Raw genomic sequence first — 22,023 nt, forward strand, 5'->3', positions numbered from 1 at the left:
ATATAATATATTATTGTTTATTTATATATATATATATATATAATATATTATTGTTTATATATATATATATCTTTGTTAAGAAGTATTATTTTCAGATGTTCCTGGAGATTATGTTAAAGAAAGTTTAATATATGCGAGACATTTGCTTTACGTAAATTCATGCGTATTTAATATGAAACTACATATAATGCGATTAGAAAATTCGTGGACGTTATGGATAAGTTGGTATTACTAGCGCATTGCGAAGGGTTATCCATATTCTTCTTCTGTAAATTAAGAACATCTCATTTATGATTTTACGTGCGTATGGGTTCGAAATAGATTGAATGCACACACAACCGATGAGAGCTTGATAAAATTTATTTTACTAAACGAAACACTTCACAATACTGGAACTTTTCACAAAATCACTCGTACAGCTCTGCACAACACAACAGAGTAGTACAGTCAGTCACACTTCAAACCATTAAGATCGTTAATCACAACGTAATGCAAAGCGCATCTAAAGAGCGAAGATAACACGGAGATATCTGAATACTTCGAACTCATGCTGAACTGCATTTACTACTCGACGCTGTCTCTTGTCTTATATAGTTTTCCCCCAGCCACCGAGAAATCTAGTGCCTTCCACTTCTCGAAATTACTGGGAGGCTATGAGGACCGGATACGCTTATAGTCACATATATAAATACTTACATTTATTCAGCAAACAATAAAAAAACACACTTGCTTATACACGGAATGCACCTAAATGTTGAAAAATGGGCGTAACGTTTGGCGAATTTTGGTGATTTCTCTCCAAATTTAATTAATCAAGAGAGTCAACAGAGGCAATAATTAGTCTCCATTTTATTTTATTACTGAAATCACTTTTATAAGTTCAACAATTTTTGCAGTTTTATTTTTTTAAATGCTATCAGTCTTTTTCTGTGATTCCGCATAATATATTTCAATATACATTGTATGATTAACTCAGAAAAGTGAATAATAGGTGAAAAGTAGTTGCATAAAAAGTATTTAAAAATGATGATTATGCAGCTCATTTCTTGTTAGTGTTGTCATCATTTTTACTTCATTGTTAGCATTTCATTTCATGAAGTGTACCTCATTAGTCTTCGAGTAGTTAAAGCTGTGAAATGCGTGGAATTCATTGCGGGTTCGAAGCAAGGCAAATGGGCTGGATGTGTATTTCCTTTTCCTGGTATTTCCCATGTGTAATTTAATAAAAGCCAGTTTCTATTATAAAATCCTTAACGAAGTTAATTCTTTCCTTAGCGAAAGAACCCTCATGTGCTTTGCCACAGTACAATCACCAACAAAGCAATCTTTGTAGATGTGTTTAAATAAAAATATATAAATTAAAAAATCACATGATTATGTGTTTCCGGAAAAATAGTGATAACTCGTTTTGAAATTTACTAATTTCAATGTGGAAATTTAATACAAATGCAACATTAAGCGTTTCAATTGCGTTTAATCTTTTGTATTTTCCCTCTGAAATACAAAAGATCAATATTAGTTTGGAATATATAATCCTCTTCCGAACAAAATAAAGAAAAAAGAAAGAAAAAAGTACAAAAAGAAAAAGAAGAACTACAGATATCTAAAGATACTTTAAGAGCAAATATTAATCAATTACTATACAATGCTTAGATATGTATCCATTAAATTAATACGTATGCAAGCAGAAAAGTGCTTGATAAAAATTTTAGTTAGTTTTATGCTAACAATTCTACTTTCCTATACATCTTATGATAGTCGAATATTTTTTTCACTTTTAGCTTTTGATGGTCAAGAAAAGAGAGGTATACTTATGCAGTCTGAAGTGTCTGTCAATATAAAGGAAAGGTGAGTTTTTATTATTTTCATTATTAAACTTTCAGTAAGAAAGTATATATACACATATGTACAGCGATACATTCTGCACCAAAAAACAACACTTCTATAGGCCGACTGGCGAAATTTAATTTGTTTTTTGATTTCTCGAAAGCGGGACTTGGGATATATATTAAATTTCTATGTAGCATAGCTCAAACCTAGAAATTTTGACACAAAATCGGACGTCTTCTGAAATGACATTCGACATTTTTCGATTCTATTAGTCAAATTTTGCTAAACTTCTAAGTTTTGAAAAAATCGCTCGAGTAGTTTTTAAAATATTTTTTTTTTTCAAATGGCAGATTGTAAACAATTACAAATGTAACCCAGTCCATTAATCTATACAACGCCGGATGTGGTGGTCTCTTTATTATGGAAGGTGGGCCGCCATCGCCTTTCCTATGAAAAGACGGACAGTTACAACCATGCCTTCTCCGGGATTCGAACCCAGGCCCTTCGGCATCGCAGTCAGCTTCCTTGACCACTATACCGACTGGGCGGCAGTTTATAAAATATTAGTTGTCAACATTTTAGCTCTTCAATGTTTTTTTAATTTTGTATATATTTGATAACACCTATTTTTTATTGAACTTACATGATTCCTTCTTTCACAATTCGAAATTTAAGTTCAATCCAAACAAAATTCGCAGATATTTTCTAACTTATTTTTAATTTTGTAATTTTTGTAATTTTTATATATTTTTGGAAAACATTTGTAAATTATAACTTATCAAATGTTGTTACGAAGCGATTAACGATACTAATGCGTAGTTCGAAAGGCTAGTAATAACTTGACGATTCTTGTTCGAACGCTAATTTTGTTTCGACGAATATGCATCAGTGGTAAATTTGATCTTGATTTGGATACAAAAATTCATGACGATATCTTTCATTTATATTTAATGAAAACACCAAATATATCTCAGCAATACACATACATCGCAATGGCGAACCACAGTTACATAATGTAAGAAAAAAAACAGAATTCCTTTGGCGCAACAGCGCCTTCTATCCTATGAAAAGTTCCAACACACCCCACCTGTGCTCTTTTAAGAGCACATTAAATTTACATATCAATAATATATTTAGATATAATCAAAACCAATATGCACAAATTAATACTGAAAACTACATTGCAAATTAAATACAATACATGAAACAAACATATATATAACTTTAAACTTCAAAAGGATAGATTAATTGGACGGGTCTTCGATAAAGTCCTTGAGAAGTACGAATCAAACATGAACGCGCATACCCATCTCTACCTTTATAAACTTCTTCTACAATTCCAATAGGCCATAAAAATTTTGATTTCGTCGACCCCTCCAGCAATACAACCTCACCCTTTTTAAGATTCCTTTCAGGAGGTGGATTTAGAAAAGTATGCGCAGACCGTAATTCGAGGAGATAATTCTCCTTCCACTTTTTCCAAATTTGTTTCAAAAGATTAGTTTGATACAGTTTTGTCCTAGTCAAAATCTGCCTGTTCAATGGTTCATTCCTGAAAAGGTCGGCGAAATGTACAGGATAAGAAATATTTTCTTGCCCTGGAAACAAGAAATGGGCAGGTGTAAGAGCTTCTGGCTCTTTTATTTCATTATGGACATAAGTAAGAGGTCTATGATTTAAAACTAACTCAGTTTCTGATAGAATAGTCATCATTTCCTCAAAGTTAAGAAGAGCCCTTCCGAGAACCTTTCTCAAAGGATCTTTGATACTTTTCATAAGCCTTTCATAAAAACCACCCCACCAAGGCGCGTGAGGCGCAATATATTGCCAAGTTATGCCGTTTATTGATATGAAATCTTTCAATTTTGAATCTATTATAATTTTTGCAAATTCTTTAAGAATTTCATTAGTGGCTCTAAAGCTCTTAGCATTGTCGGAAATGATAACTTTACAATTTCCTCTCCTAGCTAAAAATCTCCTTAATGACAAAATAAAATTTTTTATTGACATACTTGTGATTAATTCTATGTGCACAGCTCTAGTAACACTGCATGTAAATAATGTTATGTAAGCCTTTTGAGGCGTATCCTTTCCTGATTTTATTAAAACTGGGTCAGTGAAACCTATGCCAGTTACAGTAAAAGGAGGGTTTTCAGTAATTCTACATTTAGGTAGTTGACTAGTTATTTGTTTAGCTGGTTTCAACTTATACTTTCGACAAATTAGGCAGTTACCTAATACTCTTTTTATAATTTGTCTACCTCGTGGAATCCAAAATCTAGACCTAAATTTGGCTAGCGTAAATGTAACTCCACCATGAAAAATTTTATTATGTTCTCGAATAATAATTAACTCTTTAAATTTAGACTGCTTAGGAAGAAGTATAGGATGAGCTTCATCCTTTGTAAACGCTCCTTGCTCTAACCTTCCTTTTATGCGCAATACACCACAACTGTCGAAAAATGGGGCTAAATTCGAAAGTGGAGAGTTTTTAGGAATCGATTTACCATTTTTAAGGTTCTGTAATTCTAAGTTGAACTCTATGTTTTGCTCATGTTTTATCCAGTCTATTTCAGCATTTTGAAGTTCTTCTGCTGTGAGGGGACTTGCAATCGTTTGTCGTTTTTGAAGTTTATTAACAAACCGTTTAACTAGTGCAGTTACTCTTAGTACTTTTAACAAACAACTATATTTCCTTAAATCTAAAATAAATTTCGAATTTTCTACCAAACAGATATTTTGCACTGTACTTTCAAATTCTTTTTTTAGCTCTAAGTCTACGTCTGTAGATTTTAAGTTCTCTCTTTCAGTAGGCCAGTATTCAGGTGATTGGCTTAGCCATGGTGGACCTTGCCACCAAAGATGGTTTGTAGCTAAATTTGCTGCAGAAATTCCTCTGGACAAGATATCTGCAGGGTTATCCTTACCAGGGCAATGAGCCCAATTATTGGTATCTGATAAAGATTGAATTTCTTCTATTCTATTTTTTACGAAAGTTTTGTATTTACTAGCTTGTCCCTTAATCCAACATAATGTAATCATCGAGTCGGTCCAAAAATAACTAGAAGTATTAAATTTAAGACATTTACTTACTTGATGGACTAATCTTGCGGACAATAAAGCTCCCATTAATTCCAGTCTTGGTAATGTAAGACCTTTCAGAGGAGCTACACGACTTTTAGAACAAATAAAACTGATACTTATCCTCCCATATTCAGATGTAGCTCTTAAATACAATACAGTTCCATAGGCTAAAAGAGATGAATCTGAAAAAGAATGAATTTCAAATGAAATAAATTTACAGTTCAAATTTGAAAAATAACATCTAGGAATCTGAAGATCTTCTAAGTGTTCGATTTCACTGCACCACAACTGCCACTTGTGATCCAGTGACGATGGAAGTTTATCATCCCAGTCTATGTCATGACTCCACAGTTCCTGTAGAATGCACTTCAGCTTTATGATGAAAGGCCCAAGAAATCCGATCGGATCATAAATATGACCCACTACTCGAAGAATAAACCTTTTCGAAGCAGTTCCGTTCTTGACCAATTTTGATAATTCTTTTACGTTAAAAGATATACTGTCCGCATCTGGATCCCAAACTAGACCCAACACCTTGGATGGTGAGTCAAGTCCTGTACTTGAGCTCTTTTCCTCATCGATTTCGAACTCAGCATCTTTCCACAGCTTACGCAGTTCCATGGAATTGGTTTTCCATTTTCGTAATATCATGCCACATCTTTTGAGAATCTCTACACTTTCAGTCGTAATTTTCAAAGCCGCTTGCAAGTCTTCTTCGCCTCCAATCAAATCGTCGACATAAAACCATTCTGACAGTAATTTGCAAGTATCAGGAAATTCTTTACATTTATCAAAATGATATTTCAGAGTTGCAGCTAATAAATATGGACTTGGTTTTAGTCCAAATAAAACTCGACTAAAGTTCATTTCTTGATATGAATTAGAACCAATATCATCAGTCCAGAAGAATCTAGTAAATTTTCTATCACTAGGATCGATCAAAATTTGTAGATACGCTTGCTTTATATCCGCTGTGAAGGCGATTGTATTTTGTCGAAACTTTAAAATCATTTCAAATAGATTTGGATACAAGTTTAGTCCTTTAAATAAACAGTCATTAATTGAAAGTTGTCCTCCTTCATGAGAAGAACCATCAAACACGATTCGAAGTCGACTAGTAGATTTGTCCTCGCGAATGACAGCGTGGTGGGGTAAGTAGAATGACTGCTCAGAATATGACACTTCAGTATCTGACGACGAATTCTCAATGATACCTTCCCTACGATAATCATCAATTACCTTTTTATAATCCTCATGAAAAGCTGTATCATTTCTAAATCTCCTAACCAGACCATCGAAACGTTTCCGAGACACTTCTCTATTATTTGCTAATTTCTCCTGCATACCTGGTTTCCACGGCAACTTTACACAATATCTTCCATCTACGAACCCAACAGAATTATTAAATTCATCAAGTATCTCCTGTTCCACTAAAGTCAAACACTCCGCTTCCTTGTTTTCAATACCTAAACTTTCCAGTTCCCAGAAACGCCTGAGTTCAGCTGATACAGTGCTTTGATCACCTAAAACTAAGTTTACAGCAGCCGTTTTACTCATATCACCACAATTTCCCTGCAAGGACCATCCAAGTTCTGTGTTTACAGCTACCAAAGACGTATTTAACCTTTCAAAACCTTTTGTCAACTTCCAATAAAAACCTATACCTATTAACAAGGAAATTTCATTATCATCTGACGCTTGATTATAACCCCACGTTAAAGTTAATCCCTTGGCTTCTATTTCAGCTCTTGTACGCTCATTCGGCAAATTAATCGCCGCCCTCGAAATTTCATCTGTCTCCAACGCCTGTATTACGACTTCATTTCCATCTAAAATATTTCGCAATCTCACTTCAACTCTGCGACATGTTTGAAACCTAGGATCCTTTGCTCCAAATGAATAAATCTTTAATGTTTCTGACCCTAGACATTTTAATCCCAACTTCATAGATACATTTCTTTTAATAAAACTCTTCTCACTACCGTTATCAAACATTGCAATAACTGTACCTGACGATTTACGACCAACAATTTCTGTCCTAACACACTGCAATAAAATCACATTCCTATCATTTACAACTGAATTCGAAATAGGAGGCAGAATTTCCAATTCCTTTGGTTTTTCTTCTTCCGGTTTTGAATTAGATTTACACTTGCTAGAATTTTCAAATTTAAAACAAATAGCTTTGGCGTGTCTACCAAAGCAGAATGAACACTGTTTAGCATTACATTTTTTCACAAAACAGTTTGTGTTACAACATAACAGACATCTCCTTTCCTTAATTAATTTATCCCTTTTTTGCTGTACAGTCATGTTCTCACATTCAGTCTTACAGTGACCTTGACCACAGAATAAACAAACTTCGGAAGTTTTCGCCATAAATTCTGTTACTGACGCGTGTTGATTATTGCGACTCGGATGAAAGTTTCGTTTCTGATTTCGAAAATTGTTTTGTTTGTGTTGGTTAGAATGAAAATTATTATATGAAGATACATTATTAGAATTAATACGGAATGCCTTTTCTCTTGCACTAATAGCGTTGTGTAAAAACTTCATCAATTCCTGTAAATCATGACAATTATTTATATTTTGCTTCGAAAATTCAAGAGTCAATTCTCCTGGCAGATTTTTTAGTATTATGTTAGTCAGTATTGTTGTGTATGTTTCCGATTTGACATTTAATTCCTCTAAACATCTAATTTGAGTTTGGGCTTCAAAATAAAGGTTACGAAGAGCCTGAATGTTAGAAGCATTTCTTACAGGTGCCAGATTTAATAAATTTGACAAGTGAGCATTTATTAAAATGTCTCTTTGGCCAAATGTTTCAGAAATTAATTTAACAGCCTGTTTATAATTCTCTGGAGTAATTGAGAATCCTTTGATGCTAGCTAGAGCTTTACCACCTAATAACGACTTTAAATAGCAAAATTTGTCAACCTCAGTTAAATTAGAATTATTATGTACAGAATTCTCAAACTGATTCCAAAAATCTAAATATTCTGAAGGCTCACCATAGAATCGAGGAAGCGAAAGTTTAGGAAGTTTAGTTCTGTTTCCTAAATGCAAATTTTTATTTTCTACGTGAACATTTTCTGGATTTACTGTTTGTTCACCTGACTGATATGGAACTTTTCCTATTGATTTAATTTTGTTTTGCAACTTTACTTTAACTGGTATTATTTTTTCGTTATATTCACCTACTGTGTTAATTTCATCCTTAATTTCTTGTTCTTCTTTCAACAATTCATCAATGTCACTATTTAGTATGTTAATAATTTCAATTTTACTATTCATCTGTTCTAAATATGAATCACATACATCTATGTCAATATCTGATTCATTCAAATATATGTTTATTTTTTCTACTAACTTTAATGTTTGTTCACGATGTGTGTCACGCCTAGTTCGAAGCTTTAACAATTTAGCCATTTTCACAGTTTCTAGCAACAAATTTTACCACTCAAATACTTTAACAATAAATTCTAATTCTAGAATTCTAAGAAAACAAACTGTAATTTTCAACAACAAATCACACTTCAAGCATTAACAACAAATTCTAATTCTAAGAAAGCACAAAATTTTGTTACTTGCAAATACCAATGCAAATATTCAGTAAATGCGAAACCTAAAGTTGTAAATTTTTACCAAACAAGATCAACAACATCAAACAACTTTACCACTTCAACAATTACAAAATATTCTAATCAAACAATTTTTCGGCAAACTATTTACTCACCCCACCATTACGATAATTCCCGGCGATAGCACCACTTGTTACGAAGCGATTAACGATACTAATGCGTAGTTCGAAAGGCTAGTAATAACTTGACGATTCTTGTTCGAACGCTAATTTTGTTTCGACGAATATGCATCAGTGGTAAATTTGATCTTGATTTGGATACAAAAATTCATGACGATATCTTTCATTTATATTTAATGAAAACACCAAATATATCTCAGCAATACACATACATCGCAATGGCGAACCACAGTTACATAATGTAAGAAAAAAAACAGAATTCCTTTGGCGCAACAGCGCCTTCTATCCTATGAAAAGTTCCAACAAATGTTTACCATCCTCTTTAAGTAGAAATATTTCTAGGCATAACTGAAAAATTTAGAGTTTTGTATTCAAACTTTTCCAAGATACACGTGAATTTATATATTAGCACGATTTGAAATTTGGCACGTTTGTTATAAGCGATAATAACGCCAAATGTGGTTTACACACTTATTTACAATTATTTGAAAGAGGGAACAAAGCTCATTTCTTTCCGCTCGTGCACAACGAAAGGGAAAGAAAACTAGGTTACTAAATTAAGAATTTAGCCATGCGAATTATTCTTGTCGTAGACTGTAAAAAACTGCGCCAAGATAAATTTTGAAATTTCGCAGTAAATTTCTCAACAAATATTTCAAAATTTAATATTTAGTCATAATGTGAGTCACAGAACTGAAATATGAAAAAAAATCAGTCTATCGTGTCAGAAAAAGCACGATTTTGTCTCAAAATACCATGATATACATAAATCTAATACAAATCCTAGGTCGTGCTTTCGATACATGAAAAATGCGAATTAAATTTTGCATGTCGGCCCATTAGAATTGAAGTTATAAGGCTGTCTCATTTTTAATACCTGTTTACATATATATATATATATATATATATATATTAGATATGCATACATATATAGATTCAAGACTGCACATGGAAGATAAGAGAAAGCAAATAATGATATGGGTTTCTCTCACTTAAAGACAATTTCAAATTCACAAAAAGTGTAAACATAGGAAAAATAGTTGTATTAATGTTTAAACATTGAGGAAATAAAAATAATATTAAGGAAATACTGGCATATTTTAAATGAAATTGTAGATTTTTTTTTTTTTTTTTTTTTTTATGTAAATAACATCACATAGCAGTAAACCACAAAATCCAATAATTCCACATAAAATGCTTCAAACAATGTGAAAATTAACAACAAAAGTGTAATAAATATAGAAAAAAGCTATACATATATCTAATCAGGGTGCGGAACTGTGTATAGTTCCATTAAATATATGTATAAGCTCATCCAATCCACTCGCTAAAAATGCTTAGCAATTTTTAAAATTATTAGCAAGATTATTTGAAAAGTATTATAATATACAAATAGCACTTTATGTATACATATAACACATATGACATATGTTATAGATAACACATTAGATAACATATATATAGCAGATATAAAATTTTCCCAATTATCTGCTAATAATTTAAAAAAAATAACAAATGCCTACACTGTAAGGTAAAATAAAAGTCTTGTTTATATACATAAATTTAATTTTCTTTCTAAATTTAATACAAATACCTGCAATGTATTTACATGCAATGTAAAATATATTACCTGCAATGTGATATTACCTGCAATGTGTGAAAGGGGGATTCTATATTATACCTAGGCATTTTATTGTATCTGTCAACTGGCCAGCAGTGTATGACAATTCACGCATTTCCTATGCACATACCAAGGTGACAAACCGGCAAAGTGTGTAATAACCGAAAAATGAAAATAAATTTAAAAACGTTGCTCTATTTTTTACGGAATTACTGTGCAATTTCTTGTTTCTGACGTCGACTAGGCATGAGGTGATTCTCACAATATGCTGGCATTTGCAACGAGTGTGATAGAGGAAGGTTTCTACCGAGTAGGAACTTCTGAAGAAATTTTGAAACAAGTGTAGTCGAGATCACAATTCACTTTATGCCCTAAGAACTTGATTGAGAAATGAACAATTTCTGACCACGAAATTTCTCTCATACCAGTTGCACCTGGCCCACCAGCAGCCGAGCGGTAAAGTCCCTGAACACTTGAAGTTCGGCCCAAGGTAATGTTTAATTCTGCGAACGGGCTGGCTGCAGGGGCATTTTCATGGTTTTCCCCATGTGTAACATGATAATACGAGCTAATTTCTCTTAGAAAGTCCATGAGTAACGATACGAGCCAGTTTCCCTTAGAAAGTCTTCCACGAAGCCATCCCTTCCTCTAGGCAGATAGCTCTAGTGTGCTTTGCCACTATCGCAAAAAAAACAAACCAACCAAACCTCTTAGAAAGTCCTCCCTCCCTTCCGTGTAGTGTCTTAGGGCGAAATACATAATAATAATAATAATAATCAGCTGCAACATAATAATAATAACAATAATCAATTACGAAAATATGAATGTATTTGGGAGTGAAAAGTAATGAAGTGTAATTCAAAATGTCATACAAGCTTACTAAGTTGTTACAAGTAGGTTAATTTTTAATTTCTTAAATTTATTATCAAAATGTTTTTTCCTAAAAAAAAAGGGCACTTTTCCGTTTTGCCGGGAGCGGTAAAGACGCTGAACACTGGTAGTTCGGTCCGAGGTTCGAATCCCGCGAACGGGCTGGCTGCATGGGCGTTTTCGTGGTTTTCCCTATGTGTAACGTGTATACGAGCCAGTTTCCCTTAGAAAGTCCTCCACGAAAGGCATCCCTCCCCTTAGGCAGATAGCCCTAGTGTGCTTTGCCATAATTAAATACACCACACCACCGTTTTGCCGGCGCAAACGATAAAGTCGCCAATTATGGTACAACTGATGCCAAACGGAATATCCACGCTGGTAACCTTTTACGCTTTCAAAACAAGTCACAGCCATTTCTTATCAGATTGATTGTTTCTTTCAATACTGGCATACAATTACATAGAAGTTTTATAAAAGATAGTTAAATTTTATACCCTAAAGACCATTTGCGATAATTAAGTCAATTAGATGCAATCAGACCGCTCGCCCAAAGGCGAAAATATAGGAAAGGCAAAATTAAGGGTTAAATTCATCAGTTATAATGAGAATGCACTAGCGAAGTAAAGCATTGCGGTTTTACATAATTTCTGAGTAAGCTGTTCGTACGAATTGAAAAAAATTCTTGCATTTAAACTTGTATTCCAAATGTAAAGATTTCACTTGAAATTAATGCAGTTAATTACAGAGAGAATTATATTTTTTGTGGCCTAGTTTACGTGAGATGAGATCACTTTGTCTCACGTGAAACGAACCGGCGAATCAGGGTGTTAAACGATGAAGTTCTTAAATGAATGTCTTTTTACAAATTTATTGCCTTTTTACAAAATTTTAGATCATATTAATATGTTTATGCCTTTAAAATAAAATATTCTTAGAACTAAAATTTTTTATGTGTATACTGTATGCTGTAATTCTGCTTGGCGCGATTTGAGCCGGCGAAACGGAAAAGTACCAAAAAAAGTTATATAATTATTTTGTACAACTTTCATTTTTCTTTTGTATTTTAATAAGCGTTTTTAATGGAACTCTTTCACTATTCTTTCAAAATAACATTTGCATTTTTGAAAAATGCACGTCTTTCAAATAACAGCCTTTATACTTTGCCTAAATAGCATTTTTCTTCTGCAGAATACCTATAGGTAAAGTTATAATAATTCTCATGTGTCACACCTTGCCTATAACGCCAAGCATTGTATAAAATGTCTTGGTATTCTGTAGAATGCCGGCATTTTATACATTGCGTTAAATTATATATTAAAAGCGTCTCAATAAAAAACTGAAAATAAATCTTATTAATCAAACTAAAAGTTAATTATATCGTCCCTCTTGTTCAGAATTGTTTTGGGAAGAAGTCTATAATAGTTAGTTCATACTAAATTACGGAATAATAATCCCAACATCTGGCCATACAAACATTACTTTAAATTTCGAAATTTATTACCTTCTCTTCGTTTATTCTTCCTACTGCTCATTTTATATGTAATAAGATTAATTTAGTGCAGTTTTTTGTTAGTCGTTGTAATGGTTTTTCCTGTTTGTAACGCCTATTGGCAAAAATCAAAGAATAAGGAAATTTTGAAATAAAAACGAAAATTTGTAATTACAGTACAGTGCAAGTGCATGAGGGAAAGTTTATCTCGCAAGATATTTGTAAATTAATTGCAGTCGAAATATGCCACTTTCTTCAGAAAAATAAATCTGGTCAGAGAAGAAAGCTAAGTTTATTTATTTATTTATTTTTTAGTTTCACTCATTATTTCTTCTCTAGACTGATTTACTTTTCTACCGAAAGCAATATATTTCGATCAAAAGAAATATCCCGCAACAAAAATTCTAAAACATAAAAGAGGTTTTCGAGACAGTCACTTTAAGTAGGAAAAAAAAGAGAAAATATAAATCCTCTTTTAGCTTTTTCTTTGCCCGCAAAAGAACCCTTTTTTGAAATTATTTGTTTGGAATGAAGAAAATTGTAATGCACATATAACGGATCAGAATGGCGATGAAATGTCCTGTGAAATTGGTCAATAACTAACAGATTTAAAATATTATTAATCGGATGTTTTATCTGTGACTGTAATACATACCAATATCATATTCACAGCAGTAACTGGCAAAGTTTTCTTGATATTTTTTCACTCAGAACTAAACTGGAAAGCTACGCGTACACGGCTTAGAATCAAATATATAGATACAGAAATAATATAAAAATAATACCTATATATATATATATATATATATATATATATAATGTTATATATATATATATATATATATATGTATAATGTCTAATGATCTTAAATTCACTCAGTTCGAAATTAATAAGTTGAAATAAACTTCCTACATATGTGTTCCCTCTTTTTTTGATATTTCTACTAAATTTATCTTAGGAGATAATATAATCAGTATTTCCTTAGTATTATATATATATATACATGTAAAATATAAAAAATACGATGGCTTTGCTCTTTGCGAACCAGCAACCTTTAATTAATTTTCTGCAATTCAGGATCATCCCTTAAACCAGTACCTTCTAGAACATTCGCACCTATTACATAACCTCCTCATATAAATGCTGCGTCATAAGTTTTTCTACATTTTTCTAGAAGCTACTCTGTTACATAACCTTTCATATAAATGCTGCGTCATAGGTTCTCCTACTCAGATGCCTTCTCGCCTTCGTCCTGCTAACGCTTCCGCTATGCTCCTCTTTCTTTGTTAGAACATTATGACGTATTAAGTTTAAAGTCAGTCATATCTAATTGTTCAATTACTGAATAAGTTATTTGATTAACTTCATCTGGAAAAAGTCATCTGTTCTAAATTAAAATAAAGATATGCTTGCTGTTAAAAGTGAAAAGTCCTGAGTCGTCATTTTTCTCCGTCCTTCAATCATCCCAGCTTCGTCAACCATCTGCCAGAACGTGTAATGGAATAGCCTCACCATTCGCCCACGATGTGTTGGAATAACTGAAAACATTACATATATATATAAAATTAAACTTAGGAGGTAATATAATCAATTAATCAATATTGTTTAGGAAATAAATTATATATATATATATATGCGTGTGTAATAGATTCTGTAGTAGATTGCAGGCGGTTGAATCCGTAACGAACAGCTAGAATTTTTATGCCGTAGTAGAATCGTAAAACGCTGATCAGCAATGAGTAAGAAATTTAGCAGTCAAGGTAGATTTAATTAAATTTTTATTTCAGTAATCAAGTTGCGGCCACAAGTAATGTGTTGTTTTATTTATTTTTTAATTTTCATTTACTTTAATTAACATTATATATATATATATATATATTTAATTTACATTTATTTTAATTAACATTTTATATTTTTCTTAATTTACATTTTATATAAATTTACCTTTTATAAAGTTGCACTAAGAAAGAAGGAGCAAACAGACTGTAGTCCAGCTAGGCTATAGAGACAAAAGCATGTGCGTTATGTTTAGGGTGAAACCTTAATTTAGACTGAGCTTTGGTTCTCAATTCATTTTGATTGAATAGTTAATATTACTGTAAAATTACTGCTGGCTGTTTGATTTTTTGTTCCGTTTATATCATCATAATTACGTAAGAATCATATGACATAGATCAGCCTCGAAATGACGCAGCGCAAATAGAAGTCACTATTTTTAGAATCCTGAAGGAAAATTAATTTACCTTGGTAATTTGATCATTTAAATATCATTTATTTTTCATACATATTTCCCCCTTCAAGGAGAAAAAGGCGTAGCGACAGAAAAGCCTTTTTAAAGAAAATGCCTTAAAGCACTAGAAATGAAGAAAAACATACGTAAATCTTAAAATTTAGATCAGCAACAATTAAATAAATAACTGCAAAGTATAACTTATAAATATTAAGTTTTAAAAATAAATTTAATTTTTAAAGTCCTATTAATGTTTTCAGTATTTCAGTGCAAAAGTGCTTTTGTTTGAGAGTTCGCATAATCATTATTCTTCCCGGAAGGCTTTTGTTATCACAGAGTATCACAAACAAGACTTTTTAGATAATTGTGACTTGTAATTAAATGTAAGACACGAATATTTGCGATACTAATTTTAATATTGATAAATTATATTTTAAGACCATAAATAACAGGAATAATATTTTCAGAAATTATGGTTCCAACTGTTATTATCTTTCATTTACAATTCCTGATTTTACCAAACTGGAAGGCCTCTCAATACTTCTAAACAAACTTAATCAATCATTAGGGCTATCCTCTTGAGCTAACCAGTGTGTTCTTCTGCACGAGCGACTCAGGAATACCGAGCCAGTTACTTGAAAAGGCCTCGGTTCCTTGCATAAGGTGACTGGCCTTTGTGAACTGCACTCATTTTACATACATTCCATAATAAAAAAATATAAAAATAAAAATATTAATATATATTAAAAAAATTACACTCATAAAATGAGAGCCTTCAACTTTATGAAAAGGGTAAAAGGAAGAACAGTTCAGAGGTAATAACAGGCCTCTGTTTAGAAACCAATACTCCCTCAACATACTCTATGCATAACATAGAGTCACCATAAATTGTAACATGCATTTACCATAATTTTATATTATTTTCCCACATTAATTCCGCTTATTTTTTATATTCACTTCATTCTCAAAATAATTATAAAAGACCTTACAGATATTTTTCAGATATTTTTAAAATAAATCATAAATATAACTAATGACACACTGATATATATATATATGGACAATATATATATATATATATCACTTTTATCGGTTCTATTGTACTTTAAGTAGTTTAGTATTCCACGAATGGCTAACTTTGATGTTGAAGAGTAAGTTTAAAACATAATACTTTGTGAAAACCTAAATTTGTATATAGTTGTATATTATCTTTTATAATTTTTTATATTAGCTAAATGAATAAATCTTTTGTGCATACATTTTTGCTTATATTTTACTGCATTGCTTATTTTATTTTATTATCTTTATTTCTTCCTTTTAACATGAGTTTAAACTCAAACACAATTTTTAACTTCTTTTGTAAATAATATTGCTCTTTAAGACTGTTTATATTACAGTTTCTCAATTTTTAATAATGTTCAGTCTTTTGTTTATTTTTTTATTATTTATTTATTTCAATTATGACCGCTTTGCCGGTATAGTGGTTAATGACTCCGACTGAGATGAGCAGGGGTTCGAATCCCGGAGAAGGCATGGTTGTAACTGTCCTCCCTTTTCAAAAAAGGGCAACGTTGGTCACCTGTTAGGTGCTTCCAGAATGAAATGGACAAACCTTCCTGTCATTGCACTGCCCCTGTTGTTTGACTCAGGCGAACGCCTGGGAAGTACTGGTTAGGATCCCTACCTAGGCAGTCTCAACCACGGGGGCATAATAAGAGACTTCACAGAAGGCCTGAGGGCTCTCGGTACAGAGTAAGTCTCGGTAGGGACTGTACTGGTACTGCCTTGTCTGCCCTTGCTCTGTGGGGTCGCAACATTGTGGATTGATCAAGGGCGGGGCTGCACTTAATTCCGATTGGCGCCTATTAGGCCGTATTAGGACGGAAGCTGTCACATTCCATCAGCGTTGTCATTGCACTGGCGCAAGGCTAACGGCTATTAACTAAACTCTCGGCCATTTTGAAAATTACTTTTTGAATGCTGAGTTTAATTTACTCAATCAAATGAACGCATTCTCCATTTTAGGCTGCTTGAAAATTCGGAAAATATCGAAATATCGGAAAATTTGAATCCCAGAGAAGGCATGGATGTTTGTAAATGTATAGTGTTTGTGCGACATGGAAGCACTAAATATGAGACGAACCAAAAGTCCTTTCGAGAGGTTGATGGCAGGGAAACAGGGCTGGCAGAACCTCGGACCTGTTCCCTTCCTCCGGGGTGCTCTCTCTCTCAAAACTGGTGGCGGATCTGAGCTATCAGCTGTATGAGTCGGCCTATCAGCTGTATGGTATTCGACGTTTTTACCAATGATAGACGCATAAGACTCCTTGTCATTCATCATGACGATGTTAAGAGGAGCTGTATTGGACTTTTGAAGGATTTGTGCCTGACTTTGTCAGGCAAGTGAGATAAATAATAACAACAGCTTAATAAATGATAATTCCTCTTTTCTATCATTTTTTAACTACCTTCAGACTAACCGGAACTTTGATTTAAGAACAAAAGTCATTTTAATAGTATTATGACGGTAAACTGGGTAATGACTCTAAGAAGTGTGCGATGAAATTAGATAGCATAAAAAATATTTTGGTTGATTTATTTAATTTATGAACAAAGTACTAATTACTGCAAATGGACAATCTAAATTAACTTATTACGAAAAATTATACCAAATACTCTTAAAATCGATATTGCTATGTAATGTAAACGAAAAGCATTTTGGAAACAGTATTATTGTTAAATAGCTACTACACCAATGTTCTGTTTCTATACTTTGCCGTAAAAATCATGGGCACCAATACAGTGTTACTACTTCCTCTTAGGGAGGAAACTAATGCAGAAACAGACAGGTGAAACTGCAACTAACAGAAAAAAAAAACAACTGAGAAACTAAACTCTTAAGAGTTTGCTAATTACCAAACATTTAGTGATCGTATAAGTGAATTTTTTAATGCATTGCGTTGTGAAAATGCATCCGGGACCGCGCCGTGAGAGGATCGAATAAACAACATGTAAAATCAATATACATATAAGAAAACACATAACATATATAAAGAACACATAAGTAATAGGTTTCCAGATTAAATATCAGTTTATTCAAATTCCTCACAATAAAAATTAAATCTTATCCTCATCCGAGAGTCAAACTTCTTATTTTTGTTACAGTTACAATTTTCTTATTTTAGACACAGGGAATACATCAATTTGTCATTTTCTTTTGTTACATTTTAAATTCATGATTTGCAAATCTATTACATGACTCTTTTAATTTAACGGGTACCCGATCTATAATTTCTAAGAGGTTAAGGAAAACATATTATTTGCAATTCACATCTGTTCTAAGGAAGATTACACAAACAACTATTATTATTACACCCTAATTCATATAAAAACTTTAAGGTTTGTCTCGGTAATTTAGAAGGGGAAAAAGGAAGCAATTCATTTTCAGTAGACTGAATTTAAGATTCAATTTTAGGTAAAGTTCTAATTTCCAAAAGTTCTAAGGAAAATTGAGAAAACACTTCTCTGTGATTTTGACGACTTGAAACGCACCCGGAAAGGTATTGGAGTGGCCTTGCATTCTGGGAGAAAATTCAAAGGATTATAAGTCCCACCATAAATTCAGGAAATTCATTCCGTAAGGGGAACACAGGCATCTAAGGAGTCTCACGCTTTTCGGTGTCACTTGCCGCAGGTCGCACAGCCTTGCAGAAAACAAGCCCTCGAACCAGCACCCGAGCAGAATCTTCAAGGTCGCAGTCAGGATGTCGAGTATAAAATCTCACGTTGGCCGGGTTGGAACTTGGCCAATAATTTTGGAAATAATTACTCGCTGGATCATTTTTTTTTCTTTTCGACAGCAAGGCGACGGCCGGATAGTGTCCGCCGTGATCCGCCTGAGTTACCACTTATTCATCCACAGAAACTTAACAAATCCTTCAGCCTTGGAAGTCCGGCAAAAGTCTTAATCCTGAAAGACTTAAATCCTTCAGCAAAACTCATCCAAAGTCGGGCAAAAAGTAACGTCCAAAAGTAAGTTCAGCAAGCAAGTACGTCTCGCCAAGTTTCGCACGAAAATATCACACGAAAAAGTGATTCAAACTCGAATTTTCTTCCTCTCCTTCACAAACGGGGGCTCCCACTATGGCTTCAATTATCGCCCCCTTAATTTTGGCAAAATTTGCGTTTTCAACCCCTGAATGCGGAAATAAGGGTGATCGCGCATGCGCGCCCTTCTTCACTTAGCCAAACCGGACCCTCAATCGCCAAAAACCTGAATGACTTACATCGAAAGTCAAGTAGCAACCTCCTGTCACGTACTTCCTGTCTTAAGGTCAACTGCACAATGAAATTCCTTCTAGAACATTCTAAAGGTCAAAGCGCGCGAAATCATGACTTAGCAAAAATTTCTTCCCTTTCCCTGCTTCTTTTCACAATGAATCAAAGCTTGTACAAAAATTGCAAATAAAAGAAAAATAAATAATATTCTTTTAAACTAAATAATATTCCCAGAAGCATCTGTTTTCCCCAAAATTAAAGCATTAAAATAAATAATCAGAATCAAATAAAATTAAGGTTTCCATAAATCAGAAAATCATTCACCTAGTTTTTATACGCTATCAGACAAATTCTCTACACAACATTCCTTTCCCCTAAGGAATTAAATTTTGGTGTACCAAAATTTAGAAGACAGACACTTCTTGGGATACCATGACTCATACTGTGCAATAAGGCTAAAGGATAACATAATGTACCAATATTTCACACGACTCCTTGGTAACAGTGACGTTACTGACACATTAAATTTCAAGTCCAAAATGTGCAAGTAAAACAACAAGATTAATCAAAGCAATTACTAATTAAAATACTCAAGGAAGATCATCAAAAACAATTAATCAAAAACATGAATTAAATCACTTAATTAATTAAACCTAGAAATATTCAGAACACATACAAAAATAAAAATAAAAAATAAGGCGTTAATCACAAACAAAATATGTCTAAGATCAAGGATTCAAGAATTTTATGACAAAAAGAATTTCTTTTTTTTTTCAGTTCATTACATCACACTAGTGTTGCGGTCTCTGTGTGGCCACATTTCTGAACGTTTATTTATCTATTCATTCTTTTTCAGTCCATTAATGTAAACAATTTCACCTGAGGTAGAGCACATTCTACTATTGTGACAATTTCTACTGAGCACAATCATGGAGTACATTAAATGAGTACGGAGTTGTCAATGCAAGCGAGGGAAAACCCTGTAGTTAGAAATCATTGTGTTAACAACGCCCCCCTGCAGCCTTCAACGCGAGAAAGTGAAAGCAACAACTTCGTAATGTGAACTCAGCACAATACGCCTTAGTAGAGGATCACAATGCTCGAAAAACAAACAGCTGACTGACCGTTTAGTAGAATACAAGCCAAGAAACTTGACCTAAAAAGAAACCAGATTTCACTCCCTTACGTCTCACCTTCGACCAAGGAAGAACAATCCCTCTTCAAAGTTGAAGAAGACTTTATCTGTCAATTTTTCCCTGACGATAGATAAGCCACTGAATGTGTTCGGATACTCACACCCGAAGAAAGAAATAATCTAATCCAATTGTTCACACCAAAAAAAAAAAAAAAAAGAAATAAATAAAAATAAGATAATTAACGCGCCGCAGATACATAAAATACATTCCTGAGGAAATAAACACACTAATAATTCAAACAATTCCAAATAAAATATGTCACCTGAACGTATTCAAACAAAGAGTAAAGACCCCCCTAAGTACTACGAAATTGAATAACTTCCAGGAATGAATCCCAAACAATCTCGTCTAAGAACAGAAGCGGCCTGATCAGGGCCAAGCATTAGAATAGAAAAGAACGTTACAACACAAGGAACCCCGGAACCAGCCGAAAATACCCCACACAAAAATCAGAAAGAAAGAAAACGTGATTGTCCAAAAATTCAATCCAACCAAAATCAATTCCGAGACTTAACATAACGAATACGCTGTGCAAATACCAATTAGAATTTTATCCAAGACACACAAAAATAATACTAATACAACCTAATGCATATACAAAATAACGTTTGGCCAAACTGAAAAAATCAAACTATATACAAATATAAATATATATATATGTGGGGATTTTAAACGATGAACAAATTAATTAACGAAAGAAATTTTAATTAGACAAACGATTATTACATAAATTTAACATTTAAGAGAATTAAACAAGTAATGATTCGTCAAAGTTCTTTTCGAACAGAAGCAGCGTCTCTGCTCCCACGTCAATCGTCTATCATCTCAAAACGGTAATTCCCCTAATTTTTGCTTGGCGCCTTCGGAGCTCGTAGAGAGAATGACGTCACGGCATCTGGTTTTCATCACAGCTCCAAGCGATCGGCACTACATTTCGGCCATCCGAGGGTGGACTGGACCTCCAGGACACTGCAAAAAACAAACAAACAAACAAACAAAAGCAACAAGCAAGAATATACAATAACAGAAATAAGTGTTCGTGAAAAATTTTAAGGTGCCTTTCCATTTCTTGAGGAATTCGGCACATGTGGTAGTGCATATGGGCCCCTCATGGCATCCTTCCTTTATTACGTCATAGGTGTTACCACCCTTAACTTTCTTGATCTTATAAGGTCCGAAATACTTCGCTCTTAATTTTAAGTGTGGTCCGAATTGAGTCCTTTTGATTGCCACTAAGTCACCAACTTTGTACGGCTGTGCTTGTCTTCTTTTGGCATTATATGTCTTTTTATTCTCCTGTTGGACTTGGAAAATTTGCCTCTTGGCTTGCTTTCGTAATTCTTCTCTTTGAGACTCGAATTGAGATTGAAACTCACTTTCTATCCGTTCTTTGAGCTGATCGGTGCCCTTACTGTTCATTTTAGTACCGAAGAGTAATTCGGAGTAGTGTTAATGCTTCTTTGATATGTTGAGTTAAGCGTTCTCTGAACTTCGTGTGTATGTTTATACCACTCGGTTGGTTTTTTTAAGGACAGTTTCGCTAATACTGATATAATGACTTGGTTGATTCATTCGACTTGTCCATTTGCTCTCGGCAGGCCTGTGGTGATTAGATGATGTTTAATATCTTCTTTAGCACAGTAGTCAGAAAACTCACTGGATGTG

At 33.3% G+C, this 22,023-nt stretch overlaps 1 long non-coding RNA gene across 1 annotated transcript in view; it reads left to right on the forward strand.

The window, feature by feature from the left end:
- Positions 1-22,023, forward strand: part of LOC146998176 (uncharacterized) — a 970,620-nt gene that overhangs the window by 361,505 nt on the left and 587,092 nt on the right. Inside the window, exon 2 of the long non-coding RNA XR_015040030.1 lies at positions 1,782-1,848. This is a non-coding gene — a long non-coding RNA (uncharacterized LOC146998176). The remainder of the gene's footprint in view (positions 1-1,781; positions 1,849-22,023) is intronic.

This window comes from Stegodyphus dumicola, chromosome 3, assembly GCF_044657685.1.
Source record: "Stegodyphus dumicola isolate Sdum_Otavi_A_Nest chromosome 3, ASM4465768v1".
In the NCBI taxonomy this organism is placed as follows: Eukaryota; Metazoa; Arthropoda; class Arachnida; order Araneae; family Eresidae; genus Stegodyphus; species Stegodyphus dumicola.